The sequence below is a fragment of the Xyrauchen texanus genome, chromosome 5 (genome assembly GCF_025860055.1).
Source record: "Xyrauchen texanus isolate HMW12.3.18 chromosome 5, RBS_HiC_50CHRs, whole genome shotgun sequence".
Lineage (NCBI taxonomy): Eukaryota > Metazoa > Chordata > Actinopteri > Cypriniformes > Catostomidae > Xyrauchen > Xyrauchen texanus.
Genome location: NC_068280.1, coordinates 11,976,590 through 11,995,675, shown reverse-complemented (window position 1 = coordinate 11,995,675; position 19,086 = coordinate 11,976,590). Strand labels below are relative to the sequence as shown.

General features: G+C 40.4%; 2 long non-coding RNA genes across 2 annotated transcripts; one reads left to right on the top strand and one right to left on the bottom strand.

Annotated features, from left to right (window-relative positions):
* Positions 1-871: 871 nt before the first annotated feature.
* Positions 872-4,389, bottom strand: LOC127643852 (uncharacterized). Its single transcript, XR_007970579.1, has 4 exons — positions 4,243-4,389; positions 4,123-4,170; positions 2,018-2,036; positions 872-1,500 (listed from the first exon to the last, which is right to left on the bottom strand). It is a non-coding gene; the product is annotated as an uncharacterized LOC127643852 (long non-coding RNA).
* Positions 4,390-8,190: 3,801 nt separating this feature from the next.
* Positions 8,191-18,349, top strand: LOC127643850 (uncharacterized). The gene is made up of 4 exons (XR_007970577.1): positions 8,191-8,265; positions 17,671-17,744; positions 17,873-17,920; positions 18,247-18,349. It is a non-coding gene; the product is annotated as an uncharacterized LOC127643850 (long non-coding RNA).
* The last annotated feature ends 737 nt before the right edge of the window (positions 18,350-19,086 follow it).

Here is a 19,086-nt window from a genome sequence, read left to right as displayed (position 1 = left end):
CCAAGTCCTAACTCCTGCCCCAACCCAACCCAACTCCAGCTCCAACCCCGACTCCAAACCTTTGTCCTAACTCCTGCCCCAACCCAACACTTGCCTCAACCCCTAGCCCCAACACTGACTCCAACTTCAAGCCCAGCTCCAAAAGCTTGCACCAAATCCTGCTCCAACCAAACTCCAACACATGTGCCAACTCCAAACCCTAGCCTCAACACAGAGTCCAACTTCAACCCCTGCCCCAACCCTGACTCCAACCCCTGCCCCAAACCTGAAGTGAAAACTTTCACAGATATAATGAAGATAATTGATTATTATTATGTAAAAAAATGCCAGTCACATCCACCTCTAAAGTGTGCCTTAATCTTTGTTTTTTTGTGTGTGTATTTTGTAAACCCATAACCCAAGTATCTTTGCATTTAATATACCATAAGTGTACAGACAACCATGTGAATCACTTTCCTAATTCCCAACTGTTGAGTAAAGTCCAACTTGCCAAATACAGAGTGATGCTGAGGAAATGTTACATTTTTCAAACCTGTCACAGTGTAATGTCTCCTGCTGATTGGTTAGTTACATGTTGATAATTTGTTTATAAAGCATTTGCCAATGCTGTTGTTCATACCTGAAACAGAGAAGTCTCATACATACATTTGCCATAAAGGTAAGAACCAAAGGTATATACATTTACGATTATGTTCATGCATTTAGCAAATGCTTTTATTAGAAGCAGATCATGCTTAAGGGATGCTAAATCACATTTTAAAATTGTACCTATTAGATCAGAGGTTGAGAACCATGAAAGCTTTCCTTATAGTTGCCTGTGTCTTTGGAATCTGCTGTGCTGTGCTAGTGAGTGCCATTTGTTTACATTCTCTATTTAAGTGCAATTGTTTTGTAAAATTTTTATAACATGGGAAATGTTATGCAGATAGGAAGTAACAAAATTACAAAATTAATAATTTTCACAGGCAGATGAAGAACCACGAGAGAAGCGCTCATCAAGCCGTTCCTCAGAGGTTCGTTTGAATGCTAAGACTCTCTGCACACACACATGCACGTTCTCTTGATATCTTGATTTATTACCATTTGATTAATTCATTTTAATTGTATTACTATATTTTTTTACCTTAGTGCAAATATTAACCAAATCATAGCAAATATTACTGCAATATGTGTTATGGAAGAACACTGTGATTAAATGCATTTGGGATCATTTGTATGTCATTTGTTTAGTCTTTATTTTTATATTTGCCTCCTATTTTCTATTGGTTTTACTGCAGAGAGGGTTTGGAGGCTTCTACAACCCATACCAGTTTCAGCGTCCCTATCCATCTTACATACCCATTTACCGGCCACCTCAAAACAACAATGCTTTCCTCAACCTCTTACCGTTGCTCTTAGCACAGCTGGCATCTGCCCCTGCACCAGCCCCTGCTCCTGCTCCAGCTCCCGCCCCCGCTCCTGCTCCAGCTCCTGCTCCTGCCCCCGCTCCTGCTCCAGCTCCTGCTCCTGCCCCTGGTGGTAGATGAGTCACTTGTTAAAGATGTAGATGTGTTTAACCTCAATGAATTGTCACATCTGCCTTGATACTCCTGTTCTTGGTGTCTTAAAAATAAACTTTGCATCAACTAATCATATATTTGTGTTTACGTTATTATTTTCCTTTTAACATGTAGATATATCTTGTCAGTCATTGTGAGTGTATGTGTGTGTGTGTGTGTGTGTGTGTGTGTGTGTGTGTGCTATTATCAATTCAACCAAATAAAACATTTAAGTAATTTTAAAACTTGTAAATATACACCATACATCAGTTTTATATGATCCACATCAATAACAAATGAGCGTTTCACAGATTATACACCTATAAAAAATTTCAGCTGCAATTCTTTGGACAGGTGCTACTCTAACAATTACATTTAGATAATAAAGGTGCTGTAAGAAATTATTTTGGAATATCATGTTTGAAATGTTCCTACTCTCTGACATATATCATGGAAAATTTTGTCCTGAGAAATCATACCTGTCTCTCTGTGACCATCCTAGATGCCATAAACAGAAAAATAGAGGAAGAGGAGTGTATAAGTATCTGATTGTGATTTTCTTAGAGCTGTCAAAGTAAACGTGTTAATGCATGCGATTAATGAAAAAAATGTAACACGTACATTTTTCATAATTACAATTAAAGCATTTACCGTTAATACAGCATAAACCAGCATAAACACTGGTTGGAAAGGCGGAACATTTGTGATGTGTCTGTCCGGATTCATTATACTGATGCACACCCCACAAAAATACACACAACAGTGATTCCGTGTCAATGATAAAGTGATGGAGAAGGAACCTCTTAATGCTATTTGTTGTACAAATAATTCCTAGATGGAACTTGTGACAGAAAACAAGTATTTTTCAGCCTAAGTAAGGTGCATTTTAATTACAACGGAAGCACGGCAAGTCTCAAGTATCACCAAATCGCAAGCACTTTTCATATGGAGCTCAAAGCGGTGCTTGAGGCTGGCGTATATGACCTGATGCGAATTATAAATGCGGCTTCATGATTGCTGTAACAAAGCTGATAGCCAATCTGCTGGCTGATTAAAATCATGAACTATGAGAGTTTAATGCCCGTTGCAATGAATATGGAACCTATGTGGAGACTAGTTCTTTCAATTAGTTAAACTCCCACTTACGCTTTGGAAAACATTTAATGTTACTTGAATTGGTGCTATCTTAGTGCATCTCTATCTTTATACTTTGGAAAGTTTTGTTTGGAAAATTTAAATAAAGCATTATATTGTTACATATTGTTTTCAAAATGCATTTGAACAGGACAAGATGTATATTTAGAGTCAAATTTCAGTACTTTCAAAATCTGCAACTCATTTTGTTATTAACTTAAAAAATTATGTGATTAATCACAATTAAAAATAAATAAATCGACTGACAGGACTAGTTTTATATATGTTGTTGAATTATGTATTTAAGTTGACTCTTTTGTACTTTCTAGATCTGATTGCTGACTTTCTTGGCCAAATCTCTCTTATAAAACAGTTTTTCAGATCTTAATGGGATCAACCTGGTTAAGTATACAAACTAACAAATAAATACATAGAAATATACAGTAAGAAAGAAATACAGATGAGTGAAGGACACTATTCAAATACTATACAGGAAACATACACCTTTAAAATTGGTTTTGAAGTAGCCTATAAACAATTATTATAATTTTTTATTTTTTTTATTTTTTTATTTTTTAAGTTTAACAAATTCTGCACTGGCCCTCCAACACAATATACACTGTACACTGCTTCCCCATAAGCAGAAATTTACCAATGAAAATCTGGAAACATCACCAAAAGATTACTTTTTGCTGAATCAAAAATTTTTTTTAACATTATGCCAAGGGATTATTGTAACTTCCAACCTATAAGGAAATCAACCTCCTACACATACTACACTGGCAAGTAGGGTCGTAGCAACGTATTCTGGGCCCCCTGACTTTATATTACTCTGTGCCCCATTCCTATTAAAAAATATTGTTTACAATTTGTTGTGGGTCCCCTTGGATCTGTGGGACTCTAGAATTGTTACTACCATTCACTCCACTAGCTATGGGCCTGCTGGCGAATACGATGGTCAAAATTGATGAAGAACACAGATGATGCAAATCTAGAATGCTAAAAATCAGGGAATGATATGTGTAAATAGATTAGACCTTGAAAAGCTAAAATAATGAAGACTTACTCAGGGAACAAGTTCATTGGCTTTTGACAACAAGAAATACAGTATGACCATTTACATGTGGAATTAAGTAACAAATATTCCTTATGAAAGCCTTCACAGATATAAAGACAAGTGAACAATTAATCACTATTGACTATTTTCTTTGGGTCACACCCATTCCTAATTAAAAATGTGTCTTAATCTTTTGTTTAGTTTGTGTATTGCATAAGTTAAGTTAAACCCACATATATTTATATTACATATAAGAGTACAGACAGCCATGTGAATCACTTTCCTAATTCTGTTGAGTAAAGTCCAACTTGCCAAATACAGAGTGATGCTGAGGAAACGTTACATTTTTCAAACCTGTCACAGTGTAATGTCTCCTGCTGATTGGTTAGTTACATGTTGATAATGTGTTTATAAAGCATTTCCCACATGCTGTTTTCATACCTGAAACAGAGAAGTGTCTTATTTGCCATACAGGTAAGAAGGAAAGGTAGAATCAAATGCATATATACTTACCTTGGTTCATTTAGCAGACGATCTGATCCAAAGCAATTTAAACATAATATAATCTTTCTCTAGATAAGAGGTTATTGAGAACCATGAAGGCTTTCCTTATTGTTGCTTGTGTCTTTGGAATCTGCTGTGCCGTTCTCGTGAGTACCATTCTCTTTTCAAATATGAATGCTCATCATGTCAAATTGTTTTGTAATATTTGCTGAAACACGGGAAATGTGATGCAGATGTGGAGTTACAAAAATGACAAATTGATTTGTTTTCACAGGCAGATGAAGATCATCGAGAGAAGCGCTCTTCAAGCCGTTCCTCAGAGGTCAGTTTGAATGTTAAGACTCTCTGCACATGTACATTCTCTTCATCTCTTGTTTTTTTTTAATTTTAGTTATAATTTTTTTTACCATTTGAATAATTCATTTGATTTAGTTGATCCTTTTTCAATAATTTTTTTTTCTCTGTGCAAATATGATCCAAATCATAGCAAATCTTACAGCTATATGTGTTATGGAAGAACACTGTGATTAAGTACGCTTGAGTACATTTGTATGTCATTGCTTTTAATTTTTGCATTACATTGACAAATAGTTTTTTTGTAAATGGAAGTCTTACTATGTGCTATTGGTTTAACTACAGAGAGGGTTTGGAGGCTTCTACAACCCATACCAGTTTCAGCGTCCCTTTCCATCGTACATACCCATGAATCAGCAACCTCCGAACAACAATGCCCTCATCAACCTCCTGCAGTTGCTCTTAGCACAGCTGGCATCCGCCCCTGCCCCAGCACCTGCTCCTGCCCCTGCTCCTGCTCCAGCCCCTGCTCCAGCTCCTGGTGGTAGATGAGTCACTAGTTAAATATGCAGATGTGTTTGATTACTTCAATGCATTGTCACATTTGACTTGTAACTCCTGTTTTTGGTGTTTTAAAAATAAACTATTCATCATTAAATCATATATTTGTGTTCACGTTATTATTTTTCTTTTAAAGGCACTGAAAAATGTAGATATGACTTATCAGTCACTGTGTTTATGAGTGTGTGTGAAAATTTAAGATACATCATTTATCAGTTTGATATGACCCACATCATCAATAAATTAGAGTGTTTCACAGCTCTGAAATGATTATACACCTATAAATAATGTCAACTACAATGATTTGGATAGGTGCTACTCTAATAATTCAACTCTGATGTTAAAGTTGCTGTAAGCAATTGTTTTGGAATACCATAAGTGGAGTTTTCTCCGAGGAGGCAAGGGAGGCATTTCTTCCTAAAACAATTTGGGTGAGAAAAATAATTGACTGAACATAAATAAAACAAATAAAATATCATGAAATGTAAGCACAAATCACATGTATAAGAGACATATTTACAAAGTAACTCTGAATAACAGAGACACCAGCAGATAAAGTTTCAGTGGGAGGCAGCGTCTCTCACATCTCCCTTGAACGTATTGTAATCCCATCGAGCTTTTAAAGCAGGGCGTGAATGTAAGCCGAGAACCTCAGAGTACAGGCGAAAAGTCACGTGATTGGAGAGATTGTCTCAATTTGCACTGATTCATTCAATATGTTGTAAACAATGAATGCGATAGAGTCCGCCTTTCATGCACTCGCTCTTTGGCTCAAAATTCTTCACTGGCTCTCTAACACATTACACTGTACACTGCTTCCCCATATTCAATCATATTTTAATGAATGATTCACAGCAGAAATTTGCTAATTAAAATCTGTAAATAGCAACAAAATATTACTTGTTGCTTGATGACAAAACCTGAAAAGGTCTAGGAACAAAAGACCATTATGCCAAGGGACAACAGCCAACTACTGCCAACAATGGCTTAATTTCAGATGTGTAGGTACTGTACATTAACAGTGATCACATCCATTTGCTTATTTGATTAATTGTGTAATATATCAACTGGTCATTGCAGTATATGTCTTCAGCTGGAGTACTTGAGGGAGTGACATTTCCATCCAGAAAGGAAATCTTTCTACTTATACTACACTGGCAACAGGGCCGTAGCCTGTGTTTGAAAATTAGTGAGGTCCACGGTGAGGTATCAAGACTTTTACCAAAATGACAACTACAAATGCAACATATTCAATACATAAAATGTTTTATATAAAAATGAAAGGACAGGACTTCCGGTTGGGCCTCGAAGAGATGTAGACGTGTCTAACTGAGCTCTCCCACATGAACCTTAAAATCCGTCAACAAGACACTTTTTCACTGTATGCATTGATAAAATGGGAGAATTTTTGTTTTTATTCTGTTAATCGAGTTGGGCTGCTTATAAATATGCCGGACCTGAGGAAGGCTGCTAAAGCTAGCGAACCAGCGGAAAGCACGAGCTCGGGGCAGTCAGTTATATTGCAAGCAATAAATTCATTAAGAAATGAACTGCTGGCGAAAATGGATGAGAAAGCAGAGATGCAAAATGAAGATATACACAAGCAAATTAGTGGTTTGAGAGACGAGCTAAAGGGTGCAATCGATCAGGCTAATATCAAAGCTAATGTGCTCTAGGAGCACACCGCAGGCTTGGAAACTGCAGCTAACACTCACTCGGATGCTATTGATAATCTGGAGCAGCAGGTGGCTGAACTGAAAAAAGAGGTGGTGAGTTTAGCGGCAAAGGCTGAGGATTTGGAAGCGAGATCACGGAGATGTAATCTACGCATCTTTGGGGTTAAAGAAGGACGAGAGGCAGGCGTTTCAGCGAGCACCTTCATTGCAAAACTTTTACAAAAAGTGATGGGCCTGGACGAACCGCCCGTTATTGATAGGGCTCACCGTACTTTGCAGCAATCCCCGGGAGATAGGCAGCCACCGAGAGCTTTTGTCGTCAAGTGTCACTACTATCAAGAGAAGGAAAGCATTCTACGGAAGGCTGTTACATCTCCAAAACTTGTATCTGAAAATGGCGACATTATCAGAGTGTTCCCTGATTACACGCAGAATGTGGCGCGACAGAGAGCGGCTTTCGGACAGGTGAGACAGTTATTACGGCAATGCGAGGGAGTAAAATACGGGTTGTTGTATCCTGCAAAACTGAGGATTACGACTCGGGACGGCCAGCAGAAGAGCTTTACTGACCCAGAGAAGGCAGTTACCTTCGTCAGGGGACTTATATGAGTGATTAATATGGGAGTCTGTTCGGCTACATACCTCGGTATATTTGGTGGGAGTATTGGAGTGAACCAATTGTTGTTGAGGATCAATATCGCTGCAATGTAATGCCATGGGACATTGGATCAGTTCAGTGACATTGGACAGTGGGTGTACTGATGGCTAGTTGCATATGCGGACTGAGTTTTTTTTTTTTTTTTTTCAGAACGGTCTTCTAATATATGTAGGAAACAAGTATGGATAATTTGACTGGTTTAAAGTAGGCCTAATATTATTATTATATATTTATTTATGCAATTATGTATGTTCTATTTTTCTTTATATACAATAATTCATATATGTCTGCTTGGTTTTTCATGTTTCATTTAGAACCGTTTTCTAACATATGCTGAAATCAAAGTACTGATAACTTGATTTTTTTTTTTATTGATTTTTTTTTCTTCTCTCTCTTCCATGTACACAGTGATATTGAGTAATGGTTCTAAACAGTCTTGTTAATGTTATAGACGTTCAGCTAAATGGTTACTATAAGGTTTATGTGGGGCCTCAGCTCCATTCGGCAAGTTTTATTTTCTTCTTTCTATGAAACTTCATAGTGGCTTAGGAGGTTGGGGGGGGGTGCAGTCTCTCATTTGGGGAGGGACCAGCAGGGGTTTGTGTTGTTAATGGGTGATTTAAAAGTTTTCTTTTTACTCTGCACAGTCGGTTTTTTTTCTGTCTCTGTGCTTTTGTTCTTTTTTCTTTTACTTTCTTTCTCTTTCTTAGAGTTGGGGATGAGTTTTCACAATAGCATTGAGTTGGACTTTATCAGTCATGGGTTCGGCAGATGGAAAGGATAGACCTGCGACTAAATTTGTGAGCTGGAATGTGAAGGGACTCAACCATCCTGTAAAGCAAAGTAAGGTGTTTTCACATTTAAACAAATTGAAAGCAAACATAATTTTTCTACAGGAAACACACCTTCGCACAACCGCAAAGAGCATTTATAGTATTTGCAGATTTAGAGGGGGAAGGAGGGGCTGTAAATACTTTGGAACGGTCTAAAGAAGGTTTCAGAACCGTATTGAAGTCTCCACCTAGAATCAGATGATGTGTGCCCAGCTCTGGTATACGGCCAAACAGTTCTTTAAAAAAGTCTGGGTTATCCCAATTTGGAGCATACACACTAACTAGGACCACCGGCACGTTATAGAGTCTGCCCTGGACAATTGAGCCACTTGCTGCGGCATTGCGATGTAATAACAATATACGGGGTATCACGAGGGGCGGCCTGGTTCATAAAGTGTCTTTGTATGCCGATGATTTGCTGATGTTTTTATCAGATCCGGAGACTTCAATACCAGAATGCCTAGACACCATTTCTCAATTTGGTAAATCTTCTGGGTATAAGATTAACCTCACCAAAAGTGTTTTGTTTCCAATTAATGTTTTGGCTCGGAATCGATCCTTTGACTCATTCCCATTCAGGACTACAGAGGGCCCCATGACATACCTGGGAGTAAGTGTCACAAGTAGATATAAGGACCTATTCCAAAATAAATTTAAATCAGACTTAGGACAAATCAAGGAGAACCTTAATCGTTGGTCTACTCTGCCTCTGTCCCTGGCTGGACGTATTAATTCAATAAAGATGGTAACGTTACCTAAGATCTTGTACTTATTCCAAACAGTCCCAATCTTCATACCCAAATCATTCTTTCAGGAGCTTGACAGGCACATCAGTACATTTATATGGAAAACGCAAGGAGACGCAAGGAGAATGCTGGACTAGCTCTACCAAATTTTCTATACTATTATTGGGCTGCAAACATTCACAAATTAGTAATATGGTATGGAGCTCCTACTGGTGGGAGTAGTCCGAGTTGGTGTCTGATGGAACAACATTCATGCTCGTCCGTCTCTTTGGCCTCAATGCTGTGTGCTCCACTGCCAGTGGCAGTGGGTGCACATACGGACAATCCTATTGTAAGAGGCAGCTTACGCATATGGACCCAATTTCGCAAACATTTTGGTCACATACAAGCTTTGGTGTCTATGCCTCTATCCTCAAACTTTCTTTTTAAGCCATCGCTTATAGATACGGCCTTTCTCACCTGTGTTTGAAAAGGCATAAACAGTGTAGGAGATCTTTTTGTAGATGGCACGTTCGTTTCTTTTGATTATTTGCTTAATGAGTTAAGTTTACCAAAAACAAATTTTTTAGGTATCTTCAGGTCCGCGATATTGTCCGTTCCCAGTTTCGTTCATTCCCCTTAAAACCAAATATCGGCCCTCTTGATCATTGTCTGACGGTCAAGCCCCATCTCTCGGGTGGTGTCTCCCAGCTGTATACTGCTATTCAGGACATGAAATGCCCATCTCTTCTGTCTCTTAAGGTACAGTGGGAGGAGGATCTAGATACAGAATTGATGGACGAAATTTGGCAAAGAGCTATACATAAAATATACACATCGTCTATCTGTGTTAGGCACAGGTTGATACAATTCAAAGTATTTAATCGCCTGCACCTCTCTAGGACCAAATTGGCCAAAATATATCCTGATGTGGATCCCAACTGTACACGTTGTCACCAAGCCCCTGCTTCTCTGGCTCACATGTTCTGGTCATGCCCAAGCATAGGCACATTCTGGTCGGAGATATTTAATACATTCACCTACATTTGTAAAAAGAATATCGATCCGGATCCTATCATTGCAATATTTGGGGTGGTACATAGTAAAGTTGGGGTTTCAAGAGGCCAATCTCAATTAATAGCATTCTCTACACTGTTAGCCCGCCGACTAATTCTTACAAATTGGAAATCTTCCTCATCCCCAAAACACTCACGTTGGGTGTGCGAAACTATGTCCTTCCTCCAGCTTGAAAAGTTAAGAGCTACAGTCCAAAACTCAGCAGAAAGGTTTCAGAATGTATGGCAACCTTTCTTGGATTATTATAAAAATGCATTTGATGCTAATTCTTTAGATTAAAAATGTATGTTCTCGTCCCCCCTTCTCTCTTTTCTTCCCCCTATTTTTTTTGTGTTCTGTGTGCATTCTCAGTATTTGTACGAACCTTGGATGCCAGGCGGTATGTGAAATAATGTATACAAATTATGAGGTTTGTGGATGGGGATGCCTTGTATGACATAAGAGAATGTATGTTGGTTTGCTTGTGTTATGTACATTTAAAACAATAAAAACACTTTGAAATAAAAAAATAAATAAAAATAAAAATAAAAATGAAAGGACAGAAACCAATAATAATCACAAATGCAGTTAACAATATTGATACTGAATGTTTGTCACATAAAAATGCACATTTGGGCAGCAAAATGTACTCATATTAACTACAGAAAAACAGCAAAAGTTAATTAACAACTAATTTATCTAGGACTATGTTAACTCCATTACATATGAATGTTATCCAAAACAATCAATGTAACACAGTGTAGTTCTAGCGGGAAGACTAGCAGCTGTACATCATCGCAGCATTAGCTGGGTAATTCCCAGCCAATCACATGTAAGCCGCTGCTTTATAAGTCTGCTCACAATCTATTACATTGCTGTTTCAGTGTGCTAACACAGCAACCTCCATCACCCACACCACCACCAGTTGAGTCCCGTCCTGTTTGGAGGTAGGCTCCTCGCCCCTGCCTCCTATCTCTGGCAGGATATGATGGTTCTGAGGACAACTTCTTCAGACCGCCAGATGGGGCCTACGTCAAAGAGCGACATTACTTTTCTTTTTATATTCATCAAATAAATGTCATCTTAAATTTCACTCAAGTCTGCAAGTCTTCCTAATAGAAATTGTTTTGCTTTTGCCAGACTCTTAATTATTTAATGGCGCACACAGCAATTTTTTCTCCTTTAAAAAAGTTTTACTCCTGAACAAATTAATTATAGTTTTGAAACATATGTATAAAATCATGAGCACTCACATGAGATGAGGAATGTATTCATATCAGTAATCTTATAAATGCTGTTTTATTCTATATGGGGCAGGGGTGCTCTCATGGGGGCTGCAATTTTAGAATCACATGACCAGTTTAAAACTACTGGCTTAAACTCAGTAACCATCTTGTTATTGGACACTTTCACTCTGATTAAATTAATCATGGTTGATTGTGAATAGTGAATTTCTACTATGGCATCTGTAACAAAGAGTTACTGAGTGTAAGATACCTTTAATTCACCTCTTTCAATTAAAGTTAATTAGAACTAAACACATTTACAAAGGAGAAAAAATAATAACTTCATACTTAATTCATGAGTGTCCAGGCTTTAAAGTTTTTTTTTGTTAAATTCTGCTTTGTATTTGACTTGATGACAATTTTCCATTGTTCGTGCATAGTATCCAGAGTTTAACTATGGTATTAGTAAGATCACCATGGTTAGATGTAATTATTGTATGTAATACTAGTAATTTGTTAAACAAATAAAACAATAGATTTATAGAATTTGTGATGAAAAATAATATCCTAAACAGATGTAGAAATAATAAAAACAACAATATTTCATATTTTTGTAGGCTAATAATATTAACATTTATTACAAATATATACACTATTTCTGGCAAAATAGTTAGTAGTAACTACAGTTAATGTTACTACAGTAACTGTCAGGTATATTTCTATAAGGGTGCTTATTTGTGGAATGAAAAGCCTGTAATTACCATTGTGAATGGACCAATGTTTTCCTTTTTACCTCATCACTGTAGTTGAATATGACGGGCTGTTTAAACATGTTTCAACTAGCTTCAGCAGTGTCTCGTATCAGGTGGGTTTATAACAGAGGATTCTGTGTCAAATTCAAATGGGTCTCAAGCGAGGCGCACTATGTTAACCTCGGGTTCATCAGATCAGTGAGACCGGTCCCGCTTTTACTCTGCTCTGCCCAGAAAAATGCGCTGCCCAGCTTCAGGTAGCGCCTTTCATCACACTATTGTAGTATTTGCGGACACCAAAAAATCAAGCCAACTGTCCAAACAAAATTTTACATGTATGCAAACACTCAAAGGAGTTCTCAACCACTTATTGTTTTTTATTATTTAGTTGTAAATAGCATCAAAATGTATTTTCGAATATGTACAAATTACCGAGGTCCAGACCTCGTTGACCTCATAACTGGCTACGGCCATGACTGGCAAGCAGGGTCGTAGCAAGGTGTTCCCTGTCCGTCGCTCACTTCGACGTTGTGTCGAAGAAGTGACACAAGGGGTCTCTGTTGAGAGCCTCATGCATCTTTGAACTTGAAAAAAGGCCAATGAGAAATTGGCAGACAGAATTTGCATGTCCCGCCCCCGGACATACAGGTATAAAGGGAGGGAAATGTGTCCATTCAGAACTTTTCTTATAAACAACCGGAGCCGACCGGATGTGTGATCAGCGAGCTGTGATTCACAAAACTGTTCACTTCATCTCTGCAAGAGCGTATGCTGTTGAATCTATGGCGCATATCAGCGGCTTTCTCCTTCTCTGCACAGCACTGCAGCTTTGCCCCTGGGCGCTTCGACAGCGCTTTTAAAAGAGAATATTTTCCTAAAAGAGTTTATTTCTCTAAAAGAGCAATACACAGCTGGCGTTGAACTTCCTTTTCAGGACGCGTATTTTTAAAGATGTCTTTCCGCACCAGTGTAGTTCCTGGATGCGGTCAAATTTCTCTCCACTTCTGACGGCCATAAAAGCTGCTTCGTGTGCCTGGGCTGCGATCATACGTAGGCAGCGCTTTATGAATGGTTCATGTTCTCAGTGCGAGAACATAGCCATGGCAACATTGCGGTTGCGGCTTTCTTTCCTCACGAGAGAAAGCCACTTCAGCCGCCCTCCGTGCCTCGCCTCCTTCTTAAGGGATTTGGGGCATACAGCAGGCTCGTTTTGGCCAGGCTCACAGCCACGTACCCGCCCCCCCCCCCCCCCGTTTCCTTTCTTCCCGGAGGAGCATGACGAGTTGACGAAACCTTAGAGGGCACCTTTTACTGCCCGAAACCGGCTTCCTCGTTCCTCTGCTCTCACTACCCATGACGGAGGACCAGCTCCAAGCTGTCTCCACCCTGCATGCCATGGCCCCCCTGCAATCCACCAGGCCAAGGCACTTGAAGATCTGCACTTGGGTAGTCCTGTTCGTGATGTGCTGCAGGAACTGCGCTCGATGACCGATCGCGCCCCCAGGGGCCACGAAGGTCACAACGCCGGCACTCGGATGGGCGATGGCCACCCTCGTGGTCCAGGAGTGTCATCTATGGCTGGACCTGGTCGAGATATGGGATGTAGACAAAGCACGTTTTCTCAAACGTCTCCCAGCATGGTCTATTCGGCGACACCGCTGACTACTTCACCCAGCAGTTCTCAGCGGTGAAGAAACAGACAGAGGCCACATCATCCCACTCCGTCATACCAGCACAGGCCTTGCTCCGTCTGCTCACCGAGGGTGTCCCCCTGTGGCTTCCAAACAGCAAGTCCTTGGGAAAGCACGACTTGATTATCAGGTTCCTTAGAGGCGCCGGAAGTTGAATCCTCCCCGGCCAAGCCTGTTCCCCTCCTGGGTTCTCTCAGTGGTCCTCTCGGGCCTTCAGAGACCCCCCTTCGAGCTGCTTGACTCAGTTGAGCTCGAGGCCCTCTCATTGATCACGCTCGCCTCCATCAAGAGGGTTGGGGACCTGCAAGCATTCTCTGTCACACCATGTCGTCCTAAGACCGTGACCGGGCTACGTGCCCAAGGTTCCTATGACTCCCTTCAGGGACCAAGTAAGTGAACCTGCAAGCGAAGCTGCCCCAGGAGTAGGCAGTCCCAGCCTTTTTGTTACTGTGTCAAGTGTGTGTTTTGCAAACTAATGTGGACCACATGCAGAGCTTTAAATGTTCTGAGCAGCTCTTTTGTATGCTTTGGTGAACAGCGGAAAGGGAACGCTGTCTCCAAACAGAGGCTTTCCCACTGGGTTCTTGATGCCATAGCATTGGCCTATCACACCCAGGCTGTGGCCACCCCCATACGGGTTCGAGCACACTCGACAAGAAGTGTGGCATCCTCGTGGGCACTGGCCAATGGGACCTCCCTAGCAGACATATGCAGAGCAATGGGCTGGGCAACACCCAATACCTTTACAAGATTTTATAATCTCAGGGCTGAGTCGGTCTCGTCCACTGAGGCGATCATGTGTGTTCTTATCCCAGGAGATCCCAATAATTCAGCTCCTTGGATGACTCCTCCATAGCCCTCTGGTCTGCGAATTCAGCGGAGGAATTCCCCGACCAGACCAACTACGAGTACTGAAACTACTCTGTACTGGAATAGATCCTCCACAGGATGGGCCCTGTGTGGATTAATCCCCCTGTGTGTATTTCCACGGTACGGTCCCCTTGCGAGTGGACCCGTGTCTCCCTTGGGCCGTCCTCGCTGCCCCCCGGTTGCCGTGTTTGTAGCAACTCATCCCTCTCATAGGTAGGATCTACCACCGTGCCATTCTCCACATGTGGCCTGAAAACCCATGTGATGTATTTCACCACTCTCTACCTCCCCCAGCCTGGCTAGGTGTGGTCTCCGAGGGGTCTTTACCCCCTGAAAGAATAGGAATGGCAAAGGAACACCTTCCCTGATGCGTGTGATTGCTTTAAGTTGGCCCCAGCCACTTTGACTCAATGCGAGAAACATGGAGAGAGAAATGGCGCAGCTGGCACGGCGTGCTCCCATGCTTGGCACGTCGCTTTGTTCCCCCCATATTGGGTTGTAGGTAACCAGAAGGTTATGATGATTTTATGGGGCATTGGGGAAGGGTACGCGCAGTCTGACAAGGCCTGTCGCTTTGGCATGCAAATGCCTGCCCGCACCTGCGACATCAGAGCACGTACATGGTTCAGCGCATGGCGTGATTAAAAATGGACCCCTAGTGTCGCTTCTTCGACACAACGTCGAAGTGAGCGACAGACGGGCAATATCTAGGTTACTATTGTAACCTCCGTTCCCTGATGGAGGGAACGAGACGTTGTGTCCTCCCGGCCACGTCACTGAACCAAGCCACTGTTACGGCCGAACCTCATTCTCGGCTCCTCAGGACAAAATCCAGAATGGACAGACGCATTTCCATCCATTTATACCCATATGTCCCGGGGACGAGACATGCAAATTCTGTCTGCCAATTTCTCATTGGCCTTTTCTCAAGTTCAGAGATGCGCGAGGCTCTCAAGAGAGACCCCTAGTGTCGCTTCTTCGACACAATGCCTCGTTCCCTCCATCAGGGAATGGAGGTTACAATAGTAACCTAGATTTTTTTGACCCCCTGACTGTATATTGCTTATTGCACCTTTCCATTTAAAAATATAGTTTAGAATTTGTTGTGGGGCCTCCTGCATCTGTAGGCCTCTAGAATCGGTACTACATTCACTCCACTAGCTATGGTCCTGCTGGCAAATACAATGGTCAAAATTGATAAAGAACACAGATGATGCAAACCTAGAAAGCTAAAAATCAGGGAATGATATGTGTAAATAGGTTAGAACTTGAAAAGCTAAAATAATGAAGACTTGCCACTTAGGGAAGAAGTTCATTGGCTTATAACAACAAGATATACAGTATGACCATATACACTCACCTAAAGGATTATTAGGAACACCTGTTCAATTTCTCATTAATGCAATTATCTAATCAACCAATCACATGGCAGTTGCTTCAATGCATATAGGGGTGTGGTCCTGGTCAAGACAATCTCCTGAACTCCAAACTGAATGTCAGAATGGGAAAGAAAGGTGATTTAAGCAATTTTGAGCGTGGCATGGTTGTTGGTGCCAGATGGGCCAGTCTGAGTATTTCACAATCTGCTCAGTTACTGGGATTTTCACGCACAACCATTTCTAGGGTTTACAAAGAATGGTGTGAAAAGGGAAAAACATCCAGTATGCAGCAGTCCTGTGGGCGAAAATGCCTTGTTGATGCTAGAGGTCAGAGGAGAATGGGCCGACTGATTCAAGCTGATAGAAGAGCAACTTTGCCTGAAATAACCACTCGTTACAACCGAGGTATGCAGCAACGCATTTGTGAAGCCACAACACGCACCAACTTGAGGCGGATGGGCTACAACAGCAGAAGACCCCACCGGGTACCACTCATCTCCACTACAAATAGGAAAAAAAGGCTACAATTTGCAAGAGCTCACCAAAATTGGACCGTTGAAGACTGGAAAAATGTTGCCTGGTCTGATGAGTCTCGATTTCTGTTAAGACATTCAGATGGTAGAGTCAGAATTTGGCGTAAACAGAATGAGAACATGGATCCATCATGCCTTGTTACCACTGTGCAGGCTGGTGGTGGTGGTGTAATGGTGTGGGGGATGTTTTCTTGGCACACTTTAGGCCCCTTAGTGCCAATTGGGCATCGTTTAAATGCCACGGCCTACCTGAGCATTGTTTCTGACCATGTCCATCCCTTTATGGCCACCATGTACCCATCCTCTGATGGCTACTTCCAGCAGGATAATGCACCATGTCACAAAGCTTGAATCATTTCAAATTGGTTTCTTGAACATGACAATGAGTTCACTGTACTAAAATGGCCCCCACAGTCACCAGATCTCAACCCAATAGAGCATCTTTGGGATGTGGTGGAACGGGAGCTTCGTGCCCTGGATGAGCATCCCACAAATCTCCATCAACTGCAAGATGTTATCCTATCAATATGGGCCAACATTTCTAAAGAATGCTTTCAGCACCTTGTTGAATCAATGCCACGTAGAATTAAGGCAGTTCTGAAGGCGAAAGGGGGTCAAAAACAGTATTAGTATGGTGTTCCTAATAATCCTTTAGGTGAGTGTACATGTGTAATTCATTAACAAATATTCCTTATGAAAGCCTTCACAGATATAAAGACAAATGAACAATTAATCATGACTAAATTTGACTAAAATCCTTTGGTCACACCCATTCCTAATTAAAAGTGTATCTTAATCTTTTGTTTAGTTTGTGTATTGCATAAGTTAAGTTAAACCCACATATATTTACATTACATATAAGAGTACAGACAGCCATGTGAATCACTTTCCTAATTCTGTTGAGTAAAGTCCAACTTGCCAAATACAGAGTGATGCTGAGGAAACGTTAAATTTTTCAAACCTGTCACAGTGTAATGTCTCCTGCTGATTGGTTAGTTACCTGTTGATAATGTGTTTATAAAGCATTTTCCACATGCTGTTTTCATACCTGAAACAGAGAAGTGTCTTATTTGCCATACAGGTAAGAAGGAAAGGTAGAATCAAATGCATATATACTTACCTTGGTTCATTTAGCAGACGCTCTGATCCAAAGCAATTTAAACATAATATAATCTTTCTCTAGATAAGAGGTTATTGAGAACCATGAAGGCTTTTCTTATAGTTGCTTGTGTCTTTGGAATCTGCTGTGCCGTGCTCGTGAGTACCATTCTCTTTTAAAATCTGAATGCTCATCATGTCAAATTGTTTTGTAATATTTGCTGTAACATGGGAAATGTGATGCAGATGTGGAGTTACAAAAATGACAAATTGATTTGTTTTCACAGGCAGATGAAGATCATCGAGAGAAGCGCTCTTCAAGCCGTTCCTCAGAGGTCAGTTTGATGTTATGACATGTACATGTACATTCTCTTCATCTCTTGTTTTTTTGATTTATTTATAAAATATTTTTTATATTTGAATAATTCATTTGAATTTGTTGATCTTTTTTCAATATTTTTTTTCCTCAGTGCAAATATAATCCAAATCATAGCAAATCTTACAGCTATATGTGTTTTGGAAGAACACTGTGATTGATTAAATATGCTTGAGTACATTTGTATGTCATTTGTAATGTCTTTGCTTTTAATTTTTGCATTACATTGACAAATAGTTTTTTTGTAAATGAAAGTCTTACTATGTGCTATTGGTTTTACTACAGAGAGGGTTTGGAGGCTTCTACAACCCATACCAGTTTCAGCGTCCCTTTCCATCATACATACCCATGAATCAGCAACCTCCGAACAACAATGCCCTCATCAACCTCCTGCAGTTGCTCTTAGCACAGCTGGCATCCGCCCCTGCCCCAGCACCTGCTCCTGCCCCTGCTCCAGCCCCTGCTCCAGCTCCAGCTCCTGCCCCTGGTGGTAGATGAGTCACTAATTAAATATGCAGATGTGTTTGATTACTGCATTGTCACATTTGACTTGTAACTCCTGTTTTTGTCGTTTTAAAAATAAACTTTTCATCATTAAATCATATATTTGTGTTCACGTTATTACTTTTCTTTTAAAGGCACTGGAAAATGTAGATATGACTTATCAGTCACTGTGTTCATGAGTGTGTGTGAAAATTTAAGATACATCATTTATCAGTTTGATATGACCCACATCATCAATAAATTAGAGTGTTTCACAGCTCTGAAATGATTATACACCTATAAATAATGTCAACTACAATGATTTGGATAGGTGCTACTCTAATAATTCAACTCTGATGTTAAAGTTGCTGTAAGCAATTGTTTTGGAATACCATAAGTGGAGTTTTCTCCGAGGAGGCAAGGGAGGCATTTCTTCCTAAAACAATTTGGGTGAGAAAAATTATTGACTGTACATAAATCAAACAAATAAAATATCATGAAATGTAAGCTCAAATCATATGTATAAGAGACATATTTACAAAGTAACTCTGAATAACAGAGACACCAGCAGATAAAGTTTCAGTGGGAGGCAGCGTCTCTCACATCTCCCTTGAACGTACTGCGATCCCATTGAGCTTTTAA